Raw genomic sequence first — 12,308 nt, 5'->3', positions numbered from 1 at the left:
AGAGGCGTGAGTGAGAGAGAGTGACAGTGAGAGCGAGCGTCGGTCGCATAGTCGACGCGTCGTTAACGGCCGCCACTTGGTCATTGTCGCCTCTTTTGCCACGTCACCGTCTGGAAGCGGGCACGACCTGTCAGATCTGTGTTAACAGAGTGAAACGGCTGATCAGTGTGATTTGCAAAAAAGAAAAAAGACTTTGTGTGTGATGCTTTCTGTAAAAAAAAACCACCTTTTCCACGATGCCACAAATGTGATGGTTCTTTGCAATTCACTCCGTTTAGGAGGTGGAATCAAGTAAGCTCTTTACAGCCTTGTTTGGGATGTTGAACCAATAAGTATCCAAATCTCATGTGACATAGGCGATTGCATAGATTGGTGGTACAACGAAGCTGTGCCATCACAGGGTGGACGGCAATAAATGGAGAAATAAACTCAGTTTAGTGATCCGAAAATTGGTCCGGCAAGCTTGTGAGTCTTCTTGGCGGTTAGAGCATGTTTAAAATTTTGAGTCTATATACGCAGGCTTCTCAGGAAGTATGTTGGCTGATAGTTGAAGCAAAGGATAAAGATTGGTGTCTTTTCGCAATGTCTCTCATTATTTGAGCACACGTGCTGATCATAGTCTGTTGGCCATGCTCAATCAAGTAGTATTGTGGAATGACTTTCATGCCCCTAAACTTTTCATGGCGGAATCCTAGTTGTGCGCAGAATGGCTGTTAAGAAGGCTCCCATTTTCAAAATTGTTGCTACATGATCTACATAACGGTTAATGGTGCCGAAAGAACCCTAAAAAACCAAAACTGAATATAAAGTTGACTACACGTAAAAGCATGCACGATTTGCACAAAACGGAAGACATACATTGCAGACACATAAAATATATCCTTTATTAAAACCAGATGATTTGATTTCATCTAGTAGCACGGTATTGCGAGAACTTTGGCTTACGGCATCGTAACCTGCTATACTCGTAATCAGCCTCCGCCTTGGTCAGATCTGCAAACACGGACAGCTGAGACACCTGCGAAGAACCAGAATTGTTCATTTTGTACACCCGCATCGCGCTGGCCTTAAATGACCTGAACCGGCGGACCATCTCTTCACGGTCACGGGACACTTCATAATACTTGCACCAGCTCTCATACAAGGCCCACAGGGACTCCTTGGACTTGATGGAATTCTCGTCGACGAGGGGAAAGTTTGGATCATTTCCTGACTCGTAGCGGCATGATTCCATCCACTCGATGAAATTGAAATTCGTATCAACAGGGGGAAAGTTTTTGTGATCTTCTTCTGACTCGCAACCGCCTGCAGGCGGTTCAGTAGCAGGGAGTTACAATTTGATTTCAAAAAATACCATCATGTCCTCCCCCGGTGATTCTCAAAGAAAAAAAGGAGACATCATTTGTAATATTTGTTCTCAGCGGAATTAATTTGATTGAAGCTAGAGCTATTACTACGTCATGAACCATCTTAACCCGGTTTTGTGTTACTACTACGAAAACCGTATGCTTGTTAGATGTCCGGATGAATAATCAAACAGATCTGATAATTGGGAAGAAATAGTGTTCGGATTTCGGGGTATTAAATTTCGATCCAAGCAAAGATAATTTCTTTGGGTATTCAAGGTTCAGATCCAAACTCCGGAAGAGCTAGCGAAACAGGGATGGATGGATTACCTGCAGCTGCGGACATGCGACGGATGGCGCCGGCAGTCTGGGGGAGACGCGCTCCTCCGACTGAGCGGGATGCGAAGGCTGCCCGCGCGAGCTTGGACACGATGAAAGCCATGGCCTAGGGTACGCGAGGACTGAGGAGGCGGCAGAGGAGAGAACCCCCTCGATCATCACGGTTTAGTCCCAGGTTGGTTGTTTTACGGAGTCGCGGAAGAGAGGTACGCATGCATGGCCAGGGTACAATGATTTTTTTTTTGACTTGATTGGTTTGCACGGCTGATTTAATGATACGTGCCTGCACCCCTTTGGATGGATTTGACCGATACTCAACAACAACAAAAAAAACAAACTTGGCGACCGCTCTGGGTCGGTTGACTAATCTGAGCGAGCGTCCGGTCACAGCGCGAGCCGTCCCATTCGTGCGCGCTTAACCGTCGGATCTGCTATCCCGCTCGTCCTCCCCCGCACGCCCAATTCAACAACCAGTCAACCACGGCTCAAGTGAAAACTCGCCATCAACCAGTACTGGAAAAAGTCCAAAATAAACCTTAAAGTTATAGACGAAAGCTAAACCAAACCTCGAACTCTCAATCCCGAAAATTGGCACTCTCTAATCCCGGTCCATTTTAAACCTTGACAGGACTTTGCCGGTATTTCTTAAATTGGGCCGGCCCAGTGGCACAGCCGCTCACGCGCGCGCACTAATTTGTTTTTTCATAATTTTTTCTTTTATGTTTTCCTTTTCTTTTTTCATTTTTACACATGTCTAATTTTCCTCAATACACAATGTACATTTTAACACACACATTAAATATTTGATAATCTTTGATATTTTCATATACATATGAACATTTTTAAATTAAATATTTAAAAACTTTTTTGAATACATGGTAATATTTTTTCAAATACCTGTTTTACATTTTCTTAATGACAATGATTTTTTTATAAAACTACACGAACATTCTTTCATATGGTTCAACACTTTTAAATTTGCATACACTTTTTTCAAACACATGTCACATATATTCTGTTAAGGTTATAACACATTTTTTTACAACACGCAAACATAGTCTTACATTGTACAAAAAGTATTCGTACTTTAAAATTTTGGTCAGGTTTCAGAAAAAAATTATGTTTCAGAAAGTGTTTGCACTTTAACATTTTGTTCAGGTTTTAAAAAATTGTTTATGTTTCAAAACGTGTTCTCTTTTTGAAAGTTGTTGGTTTTTTAAAAGTATTAGAATTTTTATGGCGAGTGATAAAAAAACTCGCTTTATGTCTGGTGGGCCGTCCCAGTCGAGTCCACAGCCAACAATCCGAAACATTTTTTAAAAACGTCATTTACGAAATAATTATGAAGTTCCAAAAATATTATTCAAAAAATGTGACACAATTCTGAAAATCCGAAACATTTTTCATAGCATGCGAAAAACTGTTGGAATTCTGAACATTTTTTTGACAAATGTGATTTTTTTAACTTACGAACAAATTTTTAAAATGCGAATATAATTTCAGAATTCGAATTATTTTTTAAAAAACACAAATTTATTTGAATTATTGCCAAAAATATAAAACTGGAACATTTTTTAACTTCAGAACAAGTTTAGAAATGTGCGAACGTTTTTTAACTTCACGAATTATTTTTGTGTTATAGTGGGCCGGCCCAAATTATTTTATGTGAGAGTAGTTGTTTATCCCGGCCAGGATTGTAGTATTCCCGGTGTGCCAAACAGATCTAGGGTCCAAAATAGACCGGGATTAAAAGTTCAGAGTGCCAATTTTCGGGATTCGAAATTCAGGGTTTGATTTAGCTTTCGTCTACAATTTAAAAGTTTATTTTGGACTTTTTCCACCAATACCAAGAGATGTAAATGGTAATCTGCTTACGGCTCAATGTGTCTATGTTCCCTGTGCTGCAAATGTGGTAACTATGAAGGCAATGGCGATGCGTGATGGATTAACCCTCGCAAATAGTTTGGAATTTCACCATGTAGAAGCGGAGTCGGATTCTCTTATCGTTATAGACTTCTGCACTGGTCAATCACTTTGGTGGGACGCTGCCTCAGCAATCTTCACAAAATGTGTGGATACTAGTGTTTCTATTGGGAAGGTTAACACTAGTAGAAAACGGTCATTAATCCCGGTTCCAGAGGGCTTTCAGTCCTGGTTCTGGAACCGGGACTAAAGAGGGTCGGGACTAAAGCCCAAAACCTTTAGCCCCGTTTCGTTTACGAACCGGGACAGAAGGGGCTCCACGTGGCCGCTGCAGGGCGTCCAGGCAGGAGGACCTTTAGTCCTGGTTAGTATTACCACCCGGGACCAAAAGGCATCCACACGTCAGCAATTGGCAGGAGCTGGATTTTTTTTGAGGGGGGGGCGGGGTTAGGGGGTTTTCTAGGGTTAATTTTGGGGTTTCATATTGTGTTAGCTAGCTAATAGAGAGAAATGTCCTCTCTTTCTCCGTGCTTGGTCGATCTAGCTACTATACATATAGAGAGAACTCGACACGCTAGCTAGTAAGAAAATGAAGGAACCATTAATTACAAAAGATCGTCGTGAATATATATATACAGAGATAAGTGAAGCCTCTCTTTCTCTGAGAGATTGGTCGAACAACAAGTTTTCGTATATCTATCCGACGCTACTACATATGTACAATATAACATGTCTTACACTCCTTAACATCTAAAATCGGTTTCAACTTTCACATGGTATTCTCCGATTTTACGTATGACGTGGTCAAGAAAAAATCCCGTCAATTCCTCTTGAATTGCTCGTATACAATATAAGTTTAAACATTGTTATCGGTCCACTAATCAAGTGGCTCATGTGCTAGCTCAATATTGTTTTTAGTAAGACTTCGAGTAGGTGGTCGGAGGAACCCCTAGGTTGCCTCACCACTAGGGCTGCAAAAGAGTCGAGTTCGAGTGAGTTGGCCTAGGCTCAGCTCAACTCATATTAAAATTCGAGCGAGCTCAAAATGTGCGAAGCTCAAGGCCGAGCTGCAGAAAGTGGCTTGTGCTCAGCTTGTAATGATCTCGAGTCGATCTCGAGCTAGTTTCGAGCTAAATAAGATGATTTTTAAAATCATTTTAAGGCAAATTTTAAAGCAAGATATGCCACAACAGAACCGAAAAATCACTATAAATTCGACTTATTCTTTCTCAAGTGAAAACTAGTATCTAAAAACAAGAGATCATAGATAGAAGGCGATGAAGGTGCGCCAGCTCACTTTGACGAAAATAAAAAGATATTGAACACATGGTTAGCCACGTGATGAGAATAAATTTTCTCCATACTTAATTTCCATGTTTGCTAGTAGGTAAAGTAAAGAAAAAACATCGTACATAACATATATGAAAATGAATGATCCTAATTCTTGGCAATATATATGAAGGTTATTTATTATACTTATATGATATCGAGCTATCGAGCTAAAATCGAGTGAGCCAATGCTGGCTCAAGATCGGCTCGCTTCTCGATCGAGCTACATAAGAGCAACTCCAATGGGGCGACTCATTTTATCCGTTTGGGTCATCCGGACAAAAAAGTTGGCCCAACGGGACGATCCGATCCAAACTGAGTCCAAATTTGAGCCATAAATGGATCCGCGATGGACAAAGCGGACGCTCCCGTCGCGGGCTCTCGTTCGCTCGTGTCCGCCCTGGACCTACACATCAGTGACCGCACACGCTTGGTGACGAGGCCACTGCACAGGCCGCCGCCACGCTCGCCGGTGAGGCCACCTGCGCAGGCCACCGCCGCCGCTCGCCGACGAGGCCACCTACGCAGGCCGGCGCCGCCCGTTCTAAGCAGAGCGGAGCAGCAGGGCGGCACGGGGCCGGGGCATTGGAGCACGGTGGGTCCGAGTAACAGCAGGCGGGCGGCGCGGGGCCGAGGAGACCTGTGGGGAACTGCAGACTGGTGGAAGGACGCGCCCTCGAGGACGACGCGATGTCGGCCATGGCCGCTCCCGATGCGGCGGGCAGACATCGCTGGCACGGCGGCTGCGGACACGGCCGGCTATAAAAGGAGGCCCCGAGCACCACCACCCACCCAAGCCTCCACTCGTGCTCACATCTCACGCACTCCTAATCTTCACTTCCTCTGCTCCTGCAACCCCTTCCCGAGCTCAGTAGCTAGCCATAGCGTGCTCCTCCTTTGCGTGTTGGCGCTGGTCTTCCTCTGCGTGCTCCTCCACGGCGACTTCGGGGAGACCCAGTGAACTGCAGATCAGGTGGAAGGACGGCGCGATGTCGGCCATGTCCTCCGCGGCGGACGACGCCATGAAGCAGCAAGCCGTGGCGGCGGCCACGACGACTGGCCCGGCGGCGTCGACGTCTCCACCGTGGTCGCGTTGTCCGCTCTATGCGCTTGCGCTGGGTGCATCCACAGTCCGCGCATGTCCGGCTCATCCGCTAGGCGGACAGAACAGATGACCCAAACGGACAAAATACGTGTCCATCTAAGTCTTTGCATTGGAGTTGCTTTAAAGTATTCATACTCATCTCATTTCTTTTCGAGTTGAGCTAAAATACGAGTCAATCTCGAGCGGCTCACGAACCTCAAGCTTTTCTTGCAGCCCTATTCACCACTAAACTAGTTGATGATGTACTGATTATTTGATCTTAATAAAATTAGTCATGATGGCCTTCCCGCATTAAAAAGACGCCGCTCTGTCGTGGTTCGAGTAACAGCCTGGCCGTCTGCAGCAGCTCGAGTCCTCGTTCGTCATGGCCCGTCGGTCGGTCTACATCGACGGTCGCCTTCGCAGCTTGGCGTCATAGCACCCGGCAATCGTCTTCCCAACATCGGTGAGTCATGGCCGCATCATCCGGCTACCGCCGTCGTAAGGCCTTGTACAATGGGAGATGCTTAGAGGGGTGCTTAGAAAAATAACCGAAATTTTCTGAAGCACCGGTGCCTATTTCTACAGAAGAGACGCTTAGTTAAGCGTCTACCCTGTACAAATAAGCACCGGTGTTTAAAAAAATCTGGTTTGTTTATCTAAGCATCTCCCATTTTACAAGGCCTAACAGTGGCCAGAGGTTCTCCTCATAGCATCCAGCGGTTGTCCTACCGATGTTTGCGATGGATCGGCCGCCCGATATTGATTGGCCGCCCGATGTTTGCGATAGATTTCTTTCATAACACAACCACTCATTCCGGTTGAGGGTGTTCCAACAAAAATCGACGCTACCATCTATCATATTTGGTAACATCAAGAATGAGGCTAGGCTTTGGATCGCCGCAGGCTCGAAACACTTGGGAAACATCATGCCGCGAGAGTAGAATCTATGTATCTTATCTTGCTTTTCTGTTGTGAAAGCAACTCTAAACTTCTTCTTAATTAATGGAAGAGGCAAATCTTTTAGCTCCGTTTCGAAAAAAATTCCGGTTGAGGGCATGTAGTTAGTACAGCCACTCATTCTTGCATAACAGTAACTTGTAGCAGTTCTGACAGCATAGATGCACGAGTGTCACGACTTGTTATTAATTATTCCAACACATTTCCGAAATTACTATTCATTGCCTGCATGCGATATGATACAATTATACCCCCACGAGAAATGACTGAAAAGTGCGAAATTATACCCCCAAGAACACATCCACGGCGGAACTCTGTGGGGACTACTGGCCACACATGCGGTCAGGTTTATCAGCAGCATGAGGCACGAGACCAAGACGCTGATGAGGAACAACCCACCGAAGTTCCTGAGGTCGAGCCTGAACGACGAGTCGGTGCTGTTGTTCTTGTTCACGCAGACCCCAGGGTGCGCAAACCACTTGTTCTCGATGCGTGCAAGCTTCTCTCCCTCTGCCAGCTCCAAGATGGCGCGCGACACGTCAAGAGCTAGATGAGATCCCATGGGGAATACTAGAGCCACAATCATTCTTGTTGCACTCCATCGTACGTACACACCTGAATATCTGATCGACCTGGATTGCTACAATTTAATTAGGGGGTGGGGAAATAGACACATACAAATCCGAACCCGGCGCTCTTGTAGGTTGGACCGACCATGGAGTAGCCTTGGCAGTAGCGCGACAGGAAGAGCCTCAGATAGGGCATTTCGTCGAAAATCGCCGAGACCCCTCCGTTCTCTGATCCTCTCCTCAGAGCATCGGCGTACTCATCGATTGTGGTATATCCCCTTAACTTGGCCTCGTGAAAGCCCATGTCTATTAGGAAGTCGGCGATGAATGATCCCTCTTGATAGCCCACGTAGTCCCTTTCTCCCAGGACGCTTATCGTCGGTTGGAGCGGTCGAGCCGTCAACATAGACGTCAGGCTGGCCGTGTAGCATGTTGTGACAATGAATGCCACAAACATCGATATGACCTCCACGAGCTTCGACAGGTTGCTCTTCAGCTTCTCCTCTAAAGGTAGGTGACAATGAGTATATTAGTTTTAGTATATGTATCGGTTCAGCTATATATATATACATGTTGCATGTTTTGGTTTATTCTTTGGGAGAAGACTAGAGTTGAGAATGCACTGAAGAACCGGACCGCGACTTGCTTCCAAGTCATGTATGGGAAATCAGGGTTGGATTCGCGCTCGATCGCCCACACAATGAAGCTGGAGAAGAAGAAGAGCGCAATGCAGGTGAGCCAGAGTAATGGCGTTAATGGCTTCACGAAAATCCACATGCTGTTGCTTCTGTCCTCCTCTGCCACGATCATCGACCACCCAGATTCAGCGAATGGCACCGTGAAAGAAACAAGCTTCATCCGGCTCGCTGTTATCGTCATGTCTGCAACCACCGCGTCGACTTTCTGCAACAATGAATCGCAGTTCAATTGATTGCACTACACAAGTAGCTTATGTCCCTCGCAAAAAAGAAAACACTCCTCTGTTTCAAAATACTTGAAGTTTTAGGTTTGTTCCAAGTTAAATACATTTAACATTAATCTAGTTCGTATTAAATATACCTATGAATTTAAGAATTTCGGAACAAAGGGAATACGTAGCTTATATCATGGGATTTGCACTCACATTTTCATGCACCAGGTTGACAAGCGTGTCGTAAGACTCGGAGTTATCGTTGACTGGCACGTACTGATACGCGACTGGATGGGCCAATTTCGCCGTGGCTGCATGGAATACGTCGATGCAGTAGCCGGTGATAATTTCTCTTCCCGTCCTTGGATCGCCGGAAATGTTCACAAATTGGCTGAATCCACGCTTCACCGGGACAGCCACGCGAAGCGGACGCCCATTTGGGGACTCGCTCCACCCTACCGGAACAACCGCCGTTTCACCTGGCCAAAGGATTTGCTTCAGCTCCTTGCCACTCCTGGGGTACAAACTTGTTGAGATCCCAAACTCCGGCGTCCAAAACCCGACCGTCCTCGCTCCGGCGCCTATGATATTCACGATCTCGTATGTTGCTGGGATCTGCCGCTGCCCATCGACCAGCCTGAAACTTCCAGCCAGGCCATGGAACCTGGTGCTGAGCACGGCATCGGCAAGTCCCGTTCCAGCTGCGTGCGTCGTCGTTCGGAAGGACCTGTCGGCCGCCGTGGTGGTTGCCCATGCCGTGTCATACAGCCAGAGTAGCCACACCGGCACGCTCACGGTGTCATGGGTAGCCGGGTTCTCCTGCCGAAACCTCTGCTTGAACCGTCTTGAGAAGTTTCTAACTTGCTCCGTTGCCTGCACGTGGACCCGCAGGATGACGACCCCCTGCAGGCAGTCGAGGTCGCCGGGGCTGAGACTGTCCGCCGCATCGCCCACGGCGGACGTGGCGATCCAGACGTACCCCTCCGACATCATGCCGGCGGCCATGGCCCGGCGGAAGAGGCGCACAGCCAGAGCGGAAGTCACATGCACGACGACCACCCGCGCCGGCATGTTCTTCACTGCAAGAAACACTACGTCGAGGCGGCTGTCTGTCGCGTCGGCTGGCACAGCCACGCTGTCCATTATGCCGCGTACGCGGTGCCCGTGCCCGTGCCCCTGGAACTCGTGGACCAATGCCGAGACAATGCTGATGCCGTAGGTGGACTCCTCGAGTAGCAGGACGGCCGCGCGCCATTGGAATGCCTCAAGGATGGATGCAACGGGCGCGGCCTGGGAGTTGGTGTTGGCTGCACTGTGCACAAAGAAACGTGCCTGCGACGGAATTGATGCCAGCGAGGTGGCCGAGAAGGAAAGGATCGGGATGCTGCTGCGCTTCGCGAGGTTGGCGAATAGCTCGGCTTCAGGTGATGTCTCTGGCGAGATGACCATGGCTTGAACCTTTCCGTTCATGAGCTCATCAGCTGCAGAAACATGCATATGACCAAAAATAAGAATGGCTGGATAAAAAAAATCGAAGTCAGCTATTTACCTAAAAAATATAATCCATGTCAGCTAGGAAAAATCGATTAAAACCCAAACTGCATTGGATACCTACAAAGAGTGAGACAACAAAATACAAGTGCTAAGAAGGCTCTCCTCCTTTTCCCAACTAAATGAATCATGCACCACTGAGCGGTGTGCAAGTGACGGAATATGGCCCCTACATCCAAAAACTATCCAAGCATAGAAAAACCAAGTTCGGTCACAAGCCCTTCACGTTGCATCATTGCTACAAAGAGCTATGCAAGAATCAGAAGTGGATCCAAAGAATCGCGGAGACCACTTCAAAGAGATCAAGGTTGAGCATATCCATTGAGGAGGACAACGAGGTTGATGAAGATGCCAATAATAGACGGGAAGGAAACCAGATTGCAAAAGAAAGAAATAAGATAAATGCATTCGGTGGCACTTACAAAGAAGAACTTGTGGCAAAGTTCTCATCCTCCACCACCTTGAGCTCACTCCACCTTGCCATCTTCTCTTTTTGCGTTCGGACCCCAACACCTTCTTCGTCTCGATCAGAAATTCCCTTAGCGGCCACCCAAGGTTTTCTCTGTAGCGCCATCTCGGTCGTCTGAAAGATCGTGGATGTCGCCTAGAGGGGGGGTGAATAGGCGTTTTAAAATAATTATGGTTTAGGCTTGAACAAATGCGGAATAAACCTAGCGGTTAATTTGTCAAGCACAAAACCTAAAACAACTAGGCTCACCTATGTGCACCAACAACTTATGCTAAGCAGTATAAGCAACTATGTGATAGCAAGATATATGACAAAGAACAATTTGGCTATCACAAAGTAAAGTGCATAAGTAAAGGGCTCGGGTAAGAGATAACCGAGGCACGCAGAGACGACGATGTATCCCGAAGTTCACACCCTTGCGGATGCTAATCTCCGTTTGGAGCGGTGTGGAGGCACAATGCTCCCCAAGAAGCCACTAGGGCCACCGTAATCTCCTCACGCCCTAGCACAATGCAAGATGCCGTGATTCCACCAAGGGATCCTTGAGGGCGGTCACCGAACCCGTACAAATGGCGACCCTTTGGGGCGGTCACCGAACCCGTACACTTTGGCAACCCTTGGGGGCGGTCACCGGTACCCGTCAAAATGCTCGGGGCGATCTCCACAACCTAATTGGAGACCCCGACGCGTGCCCGAAGCTTTACACCACAATGATTGAGCTCCGAACACCACCAACTAACTAGGGGCGCCCAAGCACCCAAGATGAACAAGCTCAAGGGCACCAAGCCCAAGAGTAATAAGCTTCTCAACTTGTAACTTCCACGTATCACGTGGAGAACTCAAACCGATGCACCAAATGCAATGGCAAAGGCACACGGAGTGCCCAAGTTCTTCTCTCCCAAATCCCACCGAAGCAACTAATGCTAGGGAAGAAAATGAGAGGAAGAACGAAAGAAGAACACGAAGAACTCCAAGATCTAGATCCAAGGGGTTCCCCTAACTTAGAGGAGAAAGTGATTGGTGGAAATGTGGATCTAGATCTCCTCTCTCTTTTCCCCCCAAAACTAGCAAGAATCCATGGAGGGATTGAGAGATAGCAAGCTCGGAGAAGGTCAACAATGAGGGAAGAACACGAGCTCGAAGGGATAAAGTTTAATGGGGAAGAAGACCCCCTTTTATAGGAGGGGGGAAATCCAACCGTTACCCCACTGTACATCCCCGCACAGAGCGGTACTACCGCTAGGGCAGGGCGGTACTACCGCTGAGAGCGGTACTACCGCTCCCACCCAGCGGTACTACCGCGCTGGCGAGGAAGACAGGGCCCTGGGCCCAGAGCGGTACTACCGCGGGAGTAAGAGCGGTACTACCGCTTGGAGCGGTACTACCGCCACTACTACCGCTTCTAGTACCGCAAAACCCGACACGAAAAACATCGAACTCGAATCGAGGCGGCAGTAGCCCGGAAGCACTGCGGTACTACGGCCGAAGGTCCCAAGCGGTACTACCGTTCGGAGAGCGGTACTACCGCTGGGGAGCTTCGGCGGTACTACCGCTGGGGCAGAGCCAAGCAAACTAAGGGGAAAACGGCAGCTCCAAGGAAAACCAGAACTGCCAGTACTTCTTCATATGAGCTCTGAATTGAGAAAACTCAAGCTTGTTGGATAGAGCAAGACGAGTAGCATCAAAACTAAGGGGAAAAAATTTGACGTCTGTTTTTCATAAATTGGGAAAAAAGGTTCTGTGGGTGTTCTACTCGAACTCCAGCCAGACCGGAGCCATGCTCGCCGGCAGGCGGGGATACCTTTTATGAGTATTTGAGTAGGGGAGG

General features: G+C 47.6%; 1 pseudogene; it reads right to left on the bottom strand.

The window, feature by feature from the left end:
* Nucleotides 1-5,805: 5,805 nt before the first annotated feature.
* Nucleotides 5,806-9,909, bottom strand: LOC119360563 (annotated as a pseudogene).
* Between the last annotated feature and the right edge of the window lie 2,399 nt (nucleotides 9,910-12,308).

Source organism: Triticum dicoccoides, chromosome 2B, assembly GCF_002162155.2.
Source record: "Triticum dicoccoides isolate Atlit2015 ecotype Zavitan chromosome 2B, WEW_v2.0, whole genome shotgun sequence".
Classification (NCBI taxonomy): domain Eukaryota; kingdom Viridiplantae; phylum Streptophyta; class Magnoliopsida; order Poales; family Poaceae; genus Triticum; species Triticum dicoccoides.
The sequence above is the reverse complement of the archived record's forward strand: the minus strand, read 5'-3'. Positions and strand labels throughout refer to the sequence as shown.